Source organism: Martes martes (genome assembly GCF_963455335.1).
Source record: "Martes martes genome assembly, chromosome: 1".
Lineage (NCBI taxonomy): Eukaryota > Metazoa > Chordata > Mammalia > Carnivora > Mustelidae > Martes > Martes martes.
In genome coordinates, this window is record NC_137888.1 from 17,952,100 (window position 1) to 17,970,210 (window position 18,111).

General features: G+C 42.0%; 1 protein-coding gene across 7 annotated transcripts in view; it reads left to right on the forward strand.

Moving 5' to 3' along the window:
- Window positions 1-18,111, forward strand: part of APP (amyloid beta precursor protein) — a 275,938-nt gene that overhangs the window by 91,690 nt on the left and 166,137 nt on the right. The gene's annotated exons all lie outside the window — the stretch shown is intronic.

The following is an 18,111-nucleotide window of genomic DNA, read 5'->3' on the forward strand; positions in this document are numbered from 1 at the left end:
GACTTGACATGGTAGTCAGCCATCCCTGCGTTGTCTTCCTAACCTCCCTCTCCCTCCACGGCCAGCTGTTATCAGGCGTCCCTCCCTTCAGTTCCGTGGAATGAGCTCTCTGCTGCCTTTCTCACTAAATCCATCAGACATTCCTCTGTCCTCTTTAACCTCACAGAGGTATCTAACTAACCCCGTTGGTCATTGCTTTCTTCCCACACCACTATTATGTTGCAGCTTCTGTTTTCCTGTCCCCTCTCATTCTCCTTCTCTGGCTTGTTTTTCGGGAGCCCACCTGAAAAATCCTCCGTATTGGCTCGCATTTTATAGGGGTCCTTCTGGATTGTTCGTTCTCTTGCAATACACAGAACTTGGTAAGGAACCCTATGAGTATAGTGGCTTCTGAAGGGCTGGCTTGATAATTCTTGAGCTCATAATCCAGGCCAGGCCTCCCGAGTATTTACTGGTCGTCAGACTCCATGTGATTCCCAGAGTATTGCTAATTAGCCTTGTCCCTTGTATTGGCTCTTAGCTCACATGGACATTTCATCTGTGTTGTATATGAGTTTCCCTATCAATAATCTATAAATGATAAATCTGGGCTCTTCCGTTTAAACAAAGAACATATAAGCATGGACTATTATGACTATTCCGTTTTTCTCTGTTGATTTATTATTGTACCCTTTGGGATATAGATCTGTTTTAGGCAAAGGATTGGATTGTTTTCAGGTTCTATAAAAAGTCTCCTGGACCCTAGATTTCATGCAGAAGAATTAATTGGATTCAAATGGGCTTAATGTAGAAACTCTAATATTGATGCAGAAATACACCCTGTATTTGACTGTGACTATCAGTACAACAGAATCAAGGGTCGCTTGGTTCTTTTGCTTTTTCTGCCAGTCAGTGACACTTAGTAGTAGGAATACAAAGAATCAAGCTTAAATTCTTAGGGACTGTTTATGTATTCACTTTTCACATTTTTTTTTTTTAAAGAAATGAGGATATAATTACAGAAGTAAAGAAATGGATGACAGGCTGAACCTCAAAAAAAAAAAAAATGAAGATAGATGTGTAAGCAAAATCCTGTCTTAATTATATATATATTTTTTATTTTTTTTTCAGTGTTCCAGAATTCATTGTTTATGCACCACACCCAGTACTCCATGCAGTATGTGCCCTACATAATACCCACCACCAGGCTCACCCATCCCCCCACCCTACCCCTCCAAAACCCTCAGTTTGTTTCTTAATTATATTTTTAATAAGATTTCTTGTTCTCCCTATCTCTCTCTCTCTGTGTGTACTCACTAAATCCATCAGACATTCCTCTGTCCTCTTTAACCTCACAGAGGTATCTAACTAACCCCGTTGGTCATTGCTTTCTTCCCACACACAGTGTGTACACACACACACACAGATATTAGCATCTTCCACTGTGAGGATATCTTACATTTGTGCTAAAAGTGTAACTGGAAAGAAGAGAATTAATTGCTTCTGAAAGCAAAACCTGGAAAACTGTCCTAATATAGGAATATCAATTAGACAGGTGTCTAAATGAGTAAAAATGTTATTTTTTGTTGTAGTTAATGCATGTTCATTTGTACATGAGAACTGTTATCAAAGATGTCTTTTATACTTACTTGGTTGTGATAGTTGGCTCTTCATGCCATTAGCTCTGTTTTTCCAAAAAGGTAGCCTCTGATAGATAGTCTTAAAAATATCTTTATGTAAATAGCCAGCTATCCAGACAATTTGAACATCAACCAAAAATGAAACATCTGGAATTACCATGTAATCAATGGCATGAGTAGGAGGGGTGTCGGGCCAAGACAGGGAACTGACCTTTTGTTTCTTTTGACCGGGAGAAAGGCCGACATGCCTTCCTTGCAGGGTGACCTTGAATAAACAGTGCATTAAACCATGAAATGGATCATTTTAAACTCAGGTAATGGAGATCCTGTGTCCTGTTAGCCTTGTGCATTACTAGAAAGTCTGCGTTTGCCCAGAAAATGACAAATCATTTATACTTTTCTTAGAAGATTCTGATAACCAGTGTCTTTACTGAAAACCAAAAGCCTGCCCTCAGCTTTTTTCTAAAACCACAACATTTCCGGGTTAAAACAACTGAGACCCTAAGTATGATTTTCCCTCTAATGTACATTTTAGTCATCTTTATAATCTTAAATGAAGGACAGAAACTATATTATTTGGAATGAGACATATCCTAGGATTACCCCCTGGAATGGTAAGCCCGAATCATGCACAGATGCCTCATTTATAAATGTGAAAGCTCGATGAGGGATCTGCTTTCCTCAAACACTTCAGTGTGCCTTCTACATAGAACAGGGCCTTCCTTTGAAAAACTAGTTAACGTTTAGTTTGATTTAAAGGCTGAGCTTCTGCGTGCCTGGAATGCTTGCTCTCTAAAATATTTGCTCCCTGGAGAGGTCCACTGAAGACGGAGGTTTCATGTGACTTTGGATTATTGACCTGGAAGACCGTTTGGGTCATGCAATGGGCTTTGGCATAGTTCCACGCTTTCTGGTCGACAAGGGCCAGGAAGGGAGACGGGGCGGGGCGGGGCGGCGGTGTTGAGTCGGGAAGAACGAGTCTGAGAATGTTTGAAGCCTGACTGCACCTACCTCTGATGCTTTTGCTTTTGCTTGAGAGAATTTTTAAACTACAGCATCCATCACTGTTCTGCAGCTTGTGGGGACGCACAGTTAAATGATTTGGCATCGAAAAAATGCATTTGCTTTCTGCCTGGTGTGTAAAGTTTGAATGACACTTGTGCTCTGTCGGAAGAGAACAGACGTTTTCATTACAAAATTCATTCAAGCAGAAAAGTAGCAGAGTGAGCAGAAATTTTCATTTACATCCGTGATTGAAGTTGTAGTGATAAAAGAAAATTACTGGGTTTAAGAATAGCCTTGTTCTCATTCTCTCACACGGCACAAGGAGTTTTGTCAATACGGAAATAATACGCTATTGAGGAAGGCTCTGATCAGTAGCCTCAAATTTTGCATATCCTTTAACAGATCTTAGATTTTTCTAGGGTTTTTTGAGTTATCTTTAAACAGATTACAGTATCGCCTTTTTAAAAAATCAGTTCCGTTATTTGTTATAATGTGGTCTTTAAGTCCCATTATCACAGAGATTCACAGTAATTTCTTAGCTTTCACTTGTGAAGTATTAGCAGGTGTAGACAGATAACTTTGTTGGGCCAGTCGTAGAAGCCATGAGATACTGGATTGGAGACATGGGATCTGAATTTTCCAGGGGGAGTTTTCTACTAAATAGTGTGTGATACACCCCTTGGAAGCCTTAATGTGTTAATTTCCTACCTCAAACCCTCTTCCTTAGAAGTCCAGAAATTCAATTATTTTAGTTCTCTCAGGACTGGTAAGCCCTGGCAGATTCATTTACAATAATGAAACTAGGCCTTGTTTACAAATCTGAGTGACAATTTCTAAGTCCATAGGGGAGTGATAAGACAGGGAGAATTCTAATTTAGCATTCCCACTGGGAAAAAAAAAAAAATCACGATTTTTTTGAAACACGTCTCCGTGGAACTGGGTGAACCTCTAAAACATTTTCATTGAAGTGCTTGATGAATCATGTATCCTTATTATATTTATTCTATTAGATATTGTATCCTTCTTCCCTACAGAATGTTGCAAGTACAGTGACAGAACTCTAATCCTTTTTTCTATGTTTTAACAAACTTTGAGGACTTGGCAATGTTCTGATACTGGTAGAAGATTGTGCTAATTCCAAATACTGTAGTGTAGCTAGCTCTTTTGTTAAATGCTGTAAAATGTTTTTATTTTTCCTGTTGAATTTTCTCTTTATCTCATTCCTTTTGCCCTAAGTAGCTTTGCATCTTTTAGGACGTATGTTTTTCTTTTCCTGAGAAGTTTTGAGTTGGAAAACCCCTGAGATTTAAATCAATTATTTATTCCTCTAATCCTTAGGACACAACTCCATTGTCAGCTAAAGCCAGACATCTCAAGTCTAGGCTGTTACAAGAGAATCCAGAAGGGACACTTACTAAGTTCTCAGGGAGTACCATGTGGCAGTTGGGTGTTAGGGAATCTCACGTGTAACAAGAGAGAGAAGCTGGACCAACTAGTTTGGGAACTATCTAGTTTGGGCATCATGAGCACACAGGGAGGTAGCTAGCTGGTTATAAGCGCTGGTGATGAACGTATGCACTACATGTCCCAGGCCAGACTGGCAGAGAAACGGAAGGAAGGCAGGGAAACCTCCTCCACGGACCTTAGCGAGTGATGAAGAGTCCAGGGATGCAGGGTCATGAGTCCTTGTGGCAGGCAGAAAGGAGTGGGGCGAGCTAGGTTTCTGCTCACCAGGTAGTTTACTGGAGTTGAGAATTTCAGAACATTTCTACGTGTGACATGATCTGAGGTCCAGCTTCAGGAATGTGGATAGTTTGAGTGCAGTAGAGGTATAACCCGTGCGGCTTGGGACATGAAGTAGTGGCAAATATCTCTCTTTTTTTTAAAGATATTTATTTATTTATTTATTTATTTATTTATTTATTTATTTGACAGAGAGAGACACAGCAAGAGAGGGAACCACAAGCAGGGGGAGCGGGAGAGGGAGAAGCAGGTTTCCAGCTGAGCAGGGAGCCCCATGTCGGGCTCAATCCCAGGATCCTGGGATCAGGACCTGAGCTGAGGCAAAAGCCCAACGAACTAAGCCCCCCAGGCGCCCCAGTAGTGGCAAATATTGATGAGAAAGTAGAGGCATATTTCAGTGAGAAAGGGGACCTGGTTTTTATAACCAAGAAAAATTTGTTTAACAGTCCCCACTGTGTTTGGTCCCCCCAGAATGTTGACTGTTGTTTCTATTCGCTTCTCTTGCTTCCACATAGGATAGATTCATCTGACCCAAAGAGGAATTGGTTATTGTTCTTTGGGTACAGTTCTAAAATTTGATGGTCGGATGTACATTTGCTAAAAGCAATACCCTCTTCAGTAGGTGTCTAGCTAGGTCCTGGAAATGTCAGCTGAAAGCTCATCAGTGAAAGGGCAGAGTAAGTTGTGGAATTCCTAGACATGAGTGATACATAGTTGACTCTTGAACAACATGGGGGTAAGGGTGCTGAGCCCCTGCATAGTCAAAAATTCACATATAACTTAAGTACCAAAACTTAAGTACTAGTTACCTACTGTTGACCGGAAGCCTTACTGATAACAAACAGTCAGTGAACACATACTTCATATGTTATGTGTGTTATTCGTACTGTGTTCTTACAGTAAAGTAAGCTAGAGAGAAGAAAATGTTATTACAATCACAAGGAAGTCAAAATACATTTATAGTAGCGTGCTGTATTTGGGGGGGGGGACTGTATAAGTGGACCCACTGAGTTCAAACCCAGGTTGTTCAAGGACCGATTGTATCTGAGTGAGAAAATAGGAGTAGGGGGGTAGAGGACTGTGTCTTAACTTCACAATCAAAATTATTAAAAGATGAATTAGTGAAAGGGAAAGAACAAGTAGCTTAAGACAGAGCTTGGAAGGACAGATGTTGTCTCCATAGTTGCAAAGCCAGAGAAGACTAAATTTAAGAACCAAGTGCTGTGGTAGAGAAGACGGACAGTGAACTTGAGAGCAGATGAATGTGTTTGTTGCTATAACCTTGAGAGAAGACCTGAGGAAGATTATTCCAGCAAGACCGGATGGTAATGGGTTGGAAAGAAGTATAGTCAGGGGCTTGGAAGTGACAGTCCCCAGCTCTGCTGAGAAATTTACCAGTGAAAATACCTCTTCCTGTCCTGATGATAGCCTACCTCACACATGGGTTTCTGAGTATGGTATGTGGAAAAAACAGGCTGTGTATTTTTACCTCTCTGTATAATTTAAGGTTTGGGTAATAACTGGTGGTTCTCTGGCCTCCCGGTGCACCAGCCTGATTGGTATTTTGTTAGCAATTATGTGGCTTTTTAAAAGCCCCATATATAACCCTAATTAATTGCATCTTTAAAATCTATCAGGCTATGAATATTTTAATAAGGTATAAAGAAAATATTAGGAGAAAGCAGCCAGTGAGGATACTTGTGTTTTCAAGAGACAAAATAAAGAATCTAGGAGGCTGCCCCCACACTATCTGCTTCTCATTTTTTTAAAAGATTTTATCTATTCACTTAGAGTGCACACCTGTGCAGGTAGGGGGGATGGGCAGAGGGAGAAGCAGGCTCCCCACTGAGCAGGGAGCCAGATGCAGGACTCGATCCCAGGACCCCAGGATCATGACCTGAGCCAAAGGCAGAAGCTTAACTAACTGAGCCACCCAGGCGTCCCACACTATCTGCTTTTCAGTTCACCTCTTAGTATCCTATCCGGCGCTGAGCGAGGCTAAAGTTGAGCAGGTTTGGGTGTAAAGGAAATATGCCTTGAATTTCCACCTCTGAATTCATCACACACCCTAAAAATTAAAATGAAAAGTATGAGAACCGCAAAAAGGAAAATGTGAGGGAAAGGGCTGTTTGCTGGTAAATAGGGTTAATGGTAACGAATTCTAGTGATACTCCTCTGTGACTAAAATGTATGGTATTCTGGTAGCATACAGAACTGTGAATACGGTCTCTCCAGTGTATTCAAACGTAAGATTTATTTCTCCGTTGAAGCCTGTATCTCTGGATTCAGATTTTACCCCATAACCTCAGCCCATCCACATTGAACTCATCACTCCTTGAAAGATATTCCTGATCTCTGCAATTTGACCCTGAGCTAGTGCCGCCCCATGGTGGGCCGCCAGCCCCATGTGGCTGTTGAGCATTTGAAACGAGGCTAGTCCAAACTGATGTGTGTGGGAAGTGGGAAATAGACACCAGCTATTGAAGAGTTGGTCTGGGGAGTGGCGGGGAGAAGGTAGACTGTCTTAGTAATAAGTTTTTTACATTGATTGCACGTTGAAATGACAAAGTTTAGGATGTACAGGGTTAAATGAAGTCTTACTAAAATCGACCTTCCTAATGTGGCCACGAGGAATTTAAAGCTGCCGACATAGCATGCGTCGCGTTTGGACAGCGCTACTCTGTATTCTTTTGTGCAGGACTGTGGCTTGTTCTTCTGTGGCCTTCGCGGGACTGGGTGCACAGTGGTATTCCGCAATCCTCAGTGGTAGCAGAGACGGTCTCTTAAAATTAAACCAGATCGTCTTAGGTTTTAATGTTTTTCCTTGTCCCACATCCTATTTGAGCTTCTGTGGCGAGGAGATATCGCGAGCCTCACCTTTTCATACACGGAAATCACTAAATCCTCCGGAGTTGCATGTCGTTTTCTCCTGTTCTGCCTTCAAATACAGAATTCTTTCTAGCCTGTTCTCTTCTCTTCTGTGATTAAAGAAACAAAAGACAAAACAGGGGCAACTTGGCTCTCAGGCCTGTCTGAAAAGGCACTCCATTTTTAAAATTGTGCCAGAATGAGAAATCTATGGGACAAGACCCAGGCTTATGAAAGGAAGGCACAAAGGATTTGATTACATGTTTCAAAGAGGACAAACCAAGCCAGTCACCAAAAAGACAAATACTTTAGGATTCCGGTCATACGAAGTACCTAGATTCATCATATTCATAAAGACAGTATAATGCTGGCTGCTAGGCGGCTGGGGACAGAGGAAAAGGGGAAATGTTCAATGTGTATAGTGTCAGTTTTGCAAGATGAAAAGAGATTTGTTGCACAACACTGTGAATGTACTTAACACCAATGAACTGTATGCTTAAGAATGGCTAAACTCATTGGAGAGTGTATGTGCTATGTGGTGAGTGCTGTGAAATGTGTAAACCTGGCGATTCACAGACCTGTACCCCTGGGGATAAAAATACATTATATGTTTATAAAAATATTTAAAAATTAATAATAAAAAAAAAGAATGGCTAAACTGGGGGCACCTGGGTGGCCCAGTGGGTTAAGCCTCTGCCTTCGGCTCAGGTCATGATCTCAGGGTCCTGGGATGGAGCCCCACATCGGGAATCTCTGCTCAGCGGGAGCCTGCTTCCCCACCCCCACCCCCCGCCTGCCTCTCTGCCTATTTGTGATCTCTGTCAAATAAATAAATAAAATCTTAAAAAAAAAAAAAAAAAAGAATAGCTGAACTGGTATGTTTTATGGTGTGTGTCTCCTAACAGAGTGAAAAGAAAAAGGGAAAGGCAAGCCGGGGGGCCTCTTGGCTCAGTGACGTGTGCAACTCTTGGTCTCTGGGTTGTGAGTACCAGCTCCACGTTGGCATGGAGCCTACTTAAAAAAAAAATTATAAGAAAAGACAAACCACCCCAAAAAGTATTTCATAATAACCTGTAACTTTAAAAAAAAACCACCTTAATAAGATTAGTTATAATGGATTATCTTAAGTAGACCCTTGCTGCCTGAAGGAACAGCTGAATTGACTCACTTGGGAGCTTGTTACACAGGCCAACTAGGTCCCCCCTTGGACGTGTCCAATCAGAAACTGCGTTTTAACGAGATCCCCAGGTGATCCGTGTCTGAGCTGCAGCTTGAGAAGCACTGATGTACGCACCGTTTCTCATGTGGTCTGTGAACCGCCTGAATCAGAATCCCTCTGGGGAGGTCTGTTTTTCAGGCACATCCCACACGGCTGAGATCAGGTGCCGGGCTGAGGGGCGCTGGGGTCCCGGTGCTGGGCTGAGAGGGAGGAAGGACGAGTGTGTATCACAGTCCAGCACACCAGAGTTTGCACACCCCTGATCTGAAAGGATTTAACAACCATTATTTTGATAATTCCACCTTTTAACTGATGTTGGAATAATTACAAATGTAAGTAACAAGGAAGGCTCGTTATTGAGAAAATCAACAATATGAGTAATACAGTAAAAGAGAGGCAACAGGAAAAACCCACGTAGCTTAGCTAATCTAGGGTCGTTGGGCCAGGAAGCCATGATGCAGAATTTGTGGAATGTCCTAACACTTTCCTGTGCTGTAGTGAGCATTACAGTTCAGTGAGGCGCGGAGCCTGGAGTCCAGGCATGAGCTACACAGAAATTAGTCTTCCAGCCTGAGACTGCTCATTTGTAAAGGGTAATTGAATTCTGTGATGTTGTATTTACATTTCTAAAACAAGGTTAAACTTGGAAAACAAAGCATTTCCTTTCTTATTGATATGTGTGATTATTCTGAATTAGAATGTAAATACTATACATCACACAAATGATTCAGGGAGAGATTTGCCTGGAAAATCGAAAGCCAAGTTCTGTCCAGTCATTATAAATGCCGCTGAAGAAAAGCCCGTGTTCAGCAAGATCTTTCCAACCCCGGTTTCTTTACAGCTATAGTAATCTCGCAGACACAGTTTTGAAGGCCAGAATGTTTATGCTAAGGCAAATAGGTCTGAAATTTTATATAAAGACTTCCAAAAAGTTTTTAAGAGAACTTTAGGTTTTAGACTTAAACAGAAAACTTGAGAGGGTAGCGTAGCCCAGAGTTCCAAATCCCCCCTCAGCCAGTTTCCCTTGTTATCAACATCTCCCATTAATATGGTACATTTATTACAATGAATGAACCAATCGTGAGGGATTGTTATTAATAAAGTCCATGCTTTGTTCAGATGTTCTTAATTTTTAAGATCACATTCAGGAAACCCATTCCATTTGGTTATCAGATCTCCTTAGCCTCCTCTTGGCTGTGACAGCTTCTTATACTTTCCCTGTTGTTAATGACCTTGGCAGTTTCCAGGAGTACCAGTCAGGTTTGTTTGTTTGTTTTAATTATTTATTTATTTATTTATTTGACAGAGATCACAGGTAGGCAGAGAGGCAGACAGAGAGAGAGAAGGAGAAGTATGCTCCCTGCCGAGCAGAGAGCCCGACGTGGGGCTTGATCCCAGGACGTCAGGATCATGACCTAAGCCAAAGGCAGAGGCTTTAACCCACTGAGCCACTCAGGCGCCCCCCAGTCAGGTATTTTGTTGGATGCTCCTGTGTTAGAATTTTCTCATCGTTAAAATGGGGTTATGGGTTTTTGGAGAAGAAGCCCATAGAAGTAAAGTACCCTTTTGATCCTATATTAAGTGCACATATTATCAACTTGGTATGTCACTGTTGATATCGACCATGATGGCTGGGGTGGTGTTTATCAGGTTCTTCCAAGCTAGAGTTACTCCCTGTTCCCCCACTGGGCACTGTTCTCAGGAAGAAAGTCACCACACGTCGCCTGCACTTAAGGAGTAGAGATTCATGCTTCTCACTCTTTGAGGGCGGAGGATCCGTGTAGATTATTTGGAATGGTTCTGCACAGATTTGTCTCTTTCCACCCATTTATTTATTTATTCAGTCATTTGTACTTACGAATACATTGAGTTATTAGTTATTATCCAGTACCACCACTTTATTTATTTTATGGCTCGTATTATTCCTGCGCCAGCCATTGGGAGCTTTTTTAGTTGGCTCCTGTTCTATTTCACAGAGCCTCTATTTTTTTTCTGAACAAGATGCTCCAGACTCATCTTGTGTCTATCCTGCACCAATCCTAGGATCAGCCATTTCTCCAAGGAGCCCTGGTTCCTTTTATTGGGGAATGGTGTTAGAAACCAAGATGTGAGTCCAGCACCATACCACCCCGAAACACGCCTGATCTCATCTAATCTCGGAAGCTTGGTGTCCTCATTGCTGCCTGACTGCCTTAGCCCCTGGGCCCTCTCAGCTGACAGAGCGAGCAAGAGCTTATACACGAGCCCTTGTGTTATACCTGTCTGTAAATACTCATAAAGCCAGGCGTCGGTATCTATAGTAAGCCAGATGTGAGTTCATCGTGACGTCTCCGGATCTCCTATTACCATGGATCATTCCACCTCTTACCCTTGCTTATCTGTAAATTCTCATTCCCAGCAGTGAAAAGCCTGACTTCCACCGTCTACCCCCCATTTAGTTAATTATTCAGTTTCAGCACACTTGCATAGCCGTATCAGACTTGTTAACTCATTCCTATGTGAGGCTTTTTGAAAGTTGCAGAACTACTAAGAAACATTCCTGTGTTCCTGTCTTTTAACTATATATCTGTTGCACTTTTTTTTTTATTATTTGAGATCAGTGCTATTCAGAGCCTTGGTCAAACAACTATTTCTGTCTTGTATCCACCCCAGCATTTATGTTACATATATAAGGCTGTGCTCCCTTCACTTGAATTAGTCAGACAATTTAAGGGAAATTTCTGGTTTTCACTTTTTTTTTTTTTTTACCTTTACCTTAACGTGATCCATTTAGTGTCTGCCGTCTGGCAAATCGCTCCGAGGTGAAGAAGGCTGTCTGTTTTTACTGCTATCTGGTAATAGTTACCATCAGTTCTCAAAGCAATATGTAATTCATCCTTTTGTCCTCTTGGAGAACCCAGTAACTCCCCCACTCTGAAACAAAACTTAACCACAGTTTTATCGCATGGGGAGGTTTGTTGAGAAATGTTTTGGCTACCCTATTATAAGTATTCTTCCCATGTCTTGAGCACAAATGCCTCCCAGAAAAATTCCTGTCTGTTTGATAAAGTTAGAAAATAATGGTACGTGATGAACAAATTCAAGAAAAAGTATCCACGGTGTAAGAATCTGAAATGGTAAAATAAAAAATTGCCTGACAAATCATTTATCTACACTTCACGTTTGATATGCATGTAGTAGTGTACGGTAATAAGCACATCAACCTGGGGTGTTCACCTATCTACACATCCATGAGGGACCAACGGAAAGGTCTTGTCCCACCTGTTTTCCATCATCTTCAGTACGAAGTATCCTCTAGCTCCTGGAATAGAAACAAGTTAGATCCTTGACTGACTTTCTCCAATGCCCTTCCTTGATCCTTTAGATTCTACCTTCAAACTACATCTAGAACCTTACTGTTGCTCTAGCAACTACTCTTGGTAGCAGCTATTTCTTTTTCTACCATCCTGGTCCAAGACACTGTCGTCTCCCACCGGATTATTGCAACAGCTCCCTGCCAGGCCTTTTTACTTCCTGTCTTGACGTGCAGGACAAGAATAACTCACTTAGAAAACCACTCCAGAGTCTCCGTGTTACTCAGGGTTTTGGCCGGAGTGTGGGCAATGCTTAATGCCCCATACATTCCGCTCTCACTCACCCATTGACCAGCCTCCCCACCCCCTGGCATTCCTCTCTGACAACGCTGGTCTTGCGGTCCTGTCTCAGGACCTTTGCACTTGTTCCTTCCTCTTCCTGGAATGTTCTTCCCACTGATATCTTGATAATTTGTTCCCTCATTTCCTTAGGCCTTCACTCAAATGCCTTATTTTCCATGAGGCTTTCCCTGACTACTCTATTTAAAATTCCACTTCCTCTGCATGACACCACCCGTTCCCCATCCCTGTCTCTTTCTCTGCTTTATCTCCATGGTGTTTATTACCATTTGCCATTCTATTTTATTTTATTTTATTTTTTTATCTTTTCCCTTTAGAATTTCATTTCGTTCCATCTGTTTTGTTCACTCCTGTATCTTAGCATTAATTAAAATAGAGAGTATGCAATGAAGAGTTAGTGGATGAAGGACTGACTGCCGGGGGATCCCAGGACACCCCCGCCCCTCATAGCCAGGACCGGAGCCCAGCACAGAAGGTGAAAGGATTGGTCACACACATTCTGTGCTCACGGGACTCCAGCCCACTGTGTTGACCAGGATTGGCTGTGACCCTTGTCCATTACATCATAAGCAGTGCTCAGACGTAGGACTATAGAGCTATAACTGAATGGTAATAAAATGCTAAGAATAAAAAAACCTCACTGCCTTCAGAAGGAGCATAATAGGTGATCAGTGAACAGGGAAGCGTAGTTGTTTCTGTTCTTACTGACTGTAATTGGTATTAACATGAGAAGATACATGGATACTGGGGGGAAATAATAATCATAGTAATAATAGTAAGAGTAAATAACTGAGCACTGTTGTCGCAGGACGTCCGTCTGTTAACTCACCTCGTTTTCCCAGTTCCACCATTTACTCCGTGTGTGACCTGGGCTGATTGTATAACGCGTCAGGCTCACCTTCTGCCCTTGTGCAGTGAGATCACTGCAGTCACCTCAGTGCATGGTACCGAGCACAGTGTGAGATGATGTCCCCGAAACAGCTATGTGAGTGCAGGCACAGAGTCCAGAATTGCTGTAACTGTTTTCATCTTATGTCAGGAGCCAGATCTGGGCCATGTCTCATCCCTCATGGTGGAGTATAGCACAAGGAGGGAAGCGGGCTTTACCATTTCTCAGTGGTTATGTTGCCAGAACATTCTTACCCCGACCCCTCTTTGCATCCCCCTTTTCTGAATCATCTTTACAGCTGGAGGGACCAAGAAGGAAGGACACCCCTTGGGCAGAAATCCCTAGACCTCAGACATGGCCACTGTTTATTCCGCAGGACTCTGGCCAACACCACTTTAGTCTTTGCAGGTTCATAGAAACATTGTTTTTTTAATTCTGGGATCTCTGTACCTTGAAGGTCTTATGTATGGTTCTGGAATCTTTTAATCAACCTGTGCAATCCCACTCTTACTCTGAGCAGTTGAGCAGTCTCAGCTGTGCACGATTTTGCTCTTTCCTCTGACAACCCGGACGCCTCCCTCCCCCCACCCCCCGAATTTCTCCCTGTGCCTTGAATTAGAGACTTGGTAGTTTTAGTTGTTGTGCTTCATATGCACTTCTGTCTTCTTCCTGGAATTATCTATCTTTTGAAAAGGCAGTGTAAAGAAATTGAAAACTGCATTCCTGTATTTTAATTCCATGATGTGGGAAACTCTGCTACTTGCCTGTTTAATATTTATTCCCACTTCTTCCTTTGTAAAAGACTCCCAGATTTTTTGTTGTTATTGTTCACAGTGACAATGTGCTCAGCTGAAAATACTCGCACAGATTCCCTTGCAGCTGAGTGTGGACAGATGACATAGTCATGGCATAGAGGATGTAGAAAACAAAGAGGGTGTCCATACCATGTGAAACAGCAAAACTGTATGAGGGCAAAAAAAAAAACAAAAACAAAAACAAAAAAAAAAAACAAGCAGAAAACCATCATGCCGTGGCTGTTCTGCCCGTTTCCTGCATGCAACTGTGACCACTGTCGACCATGGGATATGAAGACAAAAGCCACCGTGCTAAGGACGGCAGTACAGAAAGATGGGCATAGTCTGGACTGTGAGGGTGGTATTGAAATCCAAAAAGCACCCCGTCAGGTCTCTAAGCCACGGCTTACCACACGCCCTGTTCTACGCCGTGCGATACATTCCCAGCTGTTTTATATGGCTTGCTAGGTAATTGAAACCTAGTTTTATTGTCAAATAGACCGCATTGCACATGATAACATTTCAGCATTTTATAGTCTAAAAGTGAATCTGCTTTGGTAACGGCCAGAGGGAATGTGGCAAATCACTTATTTCGACCAGAGTTTAAATGACAGTGAGTTGAGTTACCACTCTTGGATGGAGAACCCAGAAACCCAGATTTTTAGACCGTGTCCACCGCCAGCTGGCTCTGTGGGCCAGCCACTTGAGCTGGGTTCTTTGCCTCCCATCTGTAGAATGAGGTAATTTGAGCTAGACAATCCTCTCAAAGACCACCAAAGAGCCGGTGGATTAAGGCCTGCGGAGTCCCAATTGAACTGGACGTCATCGTTCATCTTGCCAGGACTTTTTAGCCAAACCCAGATCTTGTTCATTAGCTTTGAAAATGCCCTGTCAGTTGGGGTGTGTGTGTGTGTGTGTGTGTGTCTGTCTGTCTGTCTGTGTGATATAAATTGTTATTTTATGCTTATCAATAAACTTGCACAGTATATATTGATGAATTTATCTACTAGGATTAAACAGTGCTGAATGTCCCAGAGGTTAGCATAAATAAGAACAAGATTTCTCATTATGGTACTTAATTCATTTAGATCTCTTTCACTTGAATTCTATTAAAAATTTTGTATATGAGCGTGTGTTTTATCTGAAGGATCAGACCAAAGAAACCAGAAGGTTTATTTTAAAAATAAAAGCATACATAGTTTTATGTGGAAACTCCAGGTACATACTGTTATTAATTGTTTGTTTTTAATTTAAAAACTATTTTTTAGAGCAATTTTAGATTTGCAGCAACACTGTGTGGAGAGTACAGAGAGTTTCCATATGTCCCCTGTTGTATCATAGATTTTTTTTTTTAAAGATTTTATTTATTTATTTGACAGAGAGAGATCACAAGTAGGCAAAGAGTCAGGCAGAGAGAGGGGGAGAGGGAAGAAGGCTCCCCACTGAGCAGAGAGCCCGATTCGGGACTCGATCCCAGGACCCTGAGATCATGACCTGAGCCGAAGGCAGTGGCTTAACCCACTGAGCCACCCAGGCACCCCATATCATAGATTTTTAAGAATGATTCTTTTAGAATTAAAAGGGGAGAGCATATAAACCATGTTAAACTGAGCTAGTTTATGAGAAAGGATACAATATATTTTTACCACTCCTCTTTAATTCTTTGGTAAAAAATTTTAACAGACTTTTGTGGTTTAATTGCTTAAAATTTCTGATGTGTAACATTCTGGTATGTTTCATTAATTTTGAAAGTAATTGAAGCAGGACTGTAAAACCACAAAGTCACTGCCAAATTTTATTTTAATGTTAGAGTACAATGCATTTCCTATTTTGCCAGTAGTCCTGAGGGCTTACTAAATAACCAGTATTTATCTTTTCAAAAAAAAAAAAAAAAAAGGCAGTCTCATTCAGGGGGCCTATATTTTTTGGCTATGTATATTATTAGAAACCCAAGAGCATCTTTACAATGCTAAGTGAAGTGTCCTTTTGCCAAAAAAAAAAAAAAAATCTAATAGATCTTTTTACGAATTAATGCAATACATGTCCTTTTGAGGAACATGAGATTTTACCAAGGCAAATATCTTTCAGCGACTTTGGCTTTGCAGTAAAATCTAGTCCTCAGCAACTTGGCCTCCAGGCAAGTAAAACCAGACACACCGTCGTTTGCCAGCTGTTAGCCAGTTTAGGCTGCAAGAGCTCTCTCAGGTCAAGGTTGAGCGTGTCTGACACCTGCTCCTGATTGTCTCACGAGCTGATTTAATAGCCTTGGGCCAGGCATTTAACCTTTCCAATAATTGTAAAATTAAAACAAAACAAAACAAAACTTTTGAAAAAAAGCATTTTGAACATTTGTAAGTACGGCGATATGGTTTGACTGACCAGAGCCCATAAATGAAAGAGGCCCCTTCAGGCCTTTGATCACTCTGGCCTCTCGTGTGGCCTTGAAAATCGGATGCTGAGGTATCAAGTATTCTTGCTCACAGCTGCAGCTGATGGCCCATCCTGAGAAACCACGAAGAGTCCACCTGGGGACGCTGTGTTGGCTTTGGACGAAATTACTTTTATTTTCCGTTCTCCATCTCAGGTGGGATTTAGTTGGGTGGTTTTGGTTTGTTTGATAGTATTCTGGGTCGAAGTAAAGGGGGAAAAATGTGATGTCACTTGCATTATTATTTCTTTGCCTAAACTGTGTATCTTAATGTTCATCTCTGGGGCGAGGTTATTATCTGCTGAGGGCAGGTGGCCTTAGACACGTTTCTTGGCAGGCATTTCTCCCCTGGGAAGTGAGGATGATACTGTAAGAGAGCTGTCCCATGTCCCACAGCTGTTGTGGAGCTGAGATGACTGGCCACGGCCACTGTCATGGCATAGGCTCCCAGGATTCGGGGGTTCCTTTCCCACAAGCAGTACCCACAGCCTTTTGGGGGGCATCACGTCTCATAATTCTTGCATTTTCTCTGACTCCTCATACCATGCTATGGGCATCGTACATTGTCTTAAAGATTTAGGGAATGACAAGATGAAGGGCTCTTCATCCCTTATGATTCGCTTAGGTTTTGGTTTTTTTGGTTTTTTTTTTGTTTTTTGTTTTGAAATTGAGAAAAAAATTTTTCACTTAGGTTTTTATCTAAATACTAAGTCCTTAAATATCATGAGACATCTTGTATGTTTGAGCTAGAAACAGACTCAAGTTTAAACGCCTTTATAGACACGAAGTTTTAAGGAATTCTTTTCTATAACCGGAATAAAAAAAAGGTTTTTTTTCTTCCCCCTCTCAAGGTCGTCTTCGCTCTTTATGGTCCTTTTCAGAAAATGTGGTGTTAACTTACTGTGAAAGAAAAAATATTCGTTCTTTGCTGGAGTGTGGACCCCTTGTATTCCCTGCTTATTTGTGGTTGTTGGTTAAATCTGTTCTTGCCTGTCTTGCCTGAAGGACGGCTGTGCCCTCCTCACTGGTCTCCCTATGCATACTTGATTAGAGAGTTTATCCCAGAGACAAACTTGAGCATGTTGTTCCTATTTCAAGTATCTTTTGGCTTATGTTGCTTCTGAAGTGGGATCCCGAACTTTAGATCCTACAGTAAGGAGTCCAGCATTTCCTCCCATCTCACTCACTTCTGCGCTCCCTTCTGCACTTAACCTGGTGTTCTAGCCACCTTGGACTTTTGCCTCCTCCACAAATCTGCCTCGCCCTTTCTTTCTTCTGTTTTACACAGGACGTGCCCTCATTTCGAACTGCCTTTTGCCATTCATCCATCTGTCTATCAGAATGGTCATATTTGCCAGAACTGGACCCAGGGATCAGGAGTGGGATGTTAACGAAGATAGATGCTGACCTTACATCTTGGAACTTCCATTCATTTTCTACACAGTATACCAGCACCGCCCCGCCCCCCGCAAACCCTGTAAACTCATCTGTGATGCGGTTTCTGCTTTGAGTTCTTTCCCGGTGCATCTAAGCAGATGTGTTCACTTTGTAGGCCCAGCAACGTCTTCACCTCTAGTACAGCATTTTTTTTTTTTTAAGATTTTACTTATTTATTTGAGAGAGGGAGAGCTAGAGTAGGGGGACTGAGGGAGAGGGAAAAGCAGACTCCCCGCGGAGCAGGGAACCCAACGTGGGGCTCGATCGTAGGACCCTGAGATCACAACCCGAGTGGAAGGCAGACGCTTAACCGACTGAGCCACCCAGGCGCCCCTCTATTACAGCATTTAACGTCTTCACTCATCAGGACATCTGTTCCCTCCTGTGTGCAGAATCTTGCTAAAAGCTAGGGTGAACAAAAGAAATAAAAATTAAGCTCATAGCTTACATTCTGTC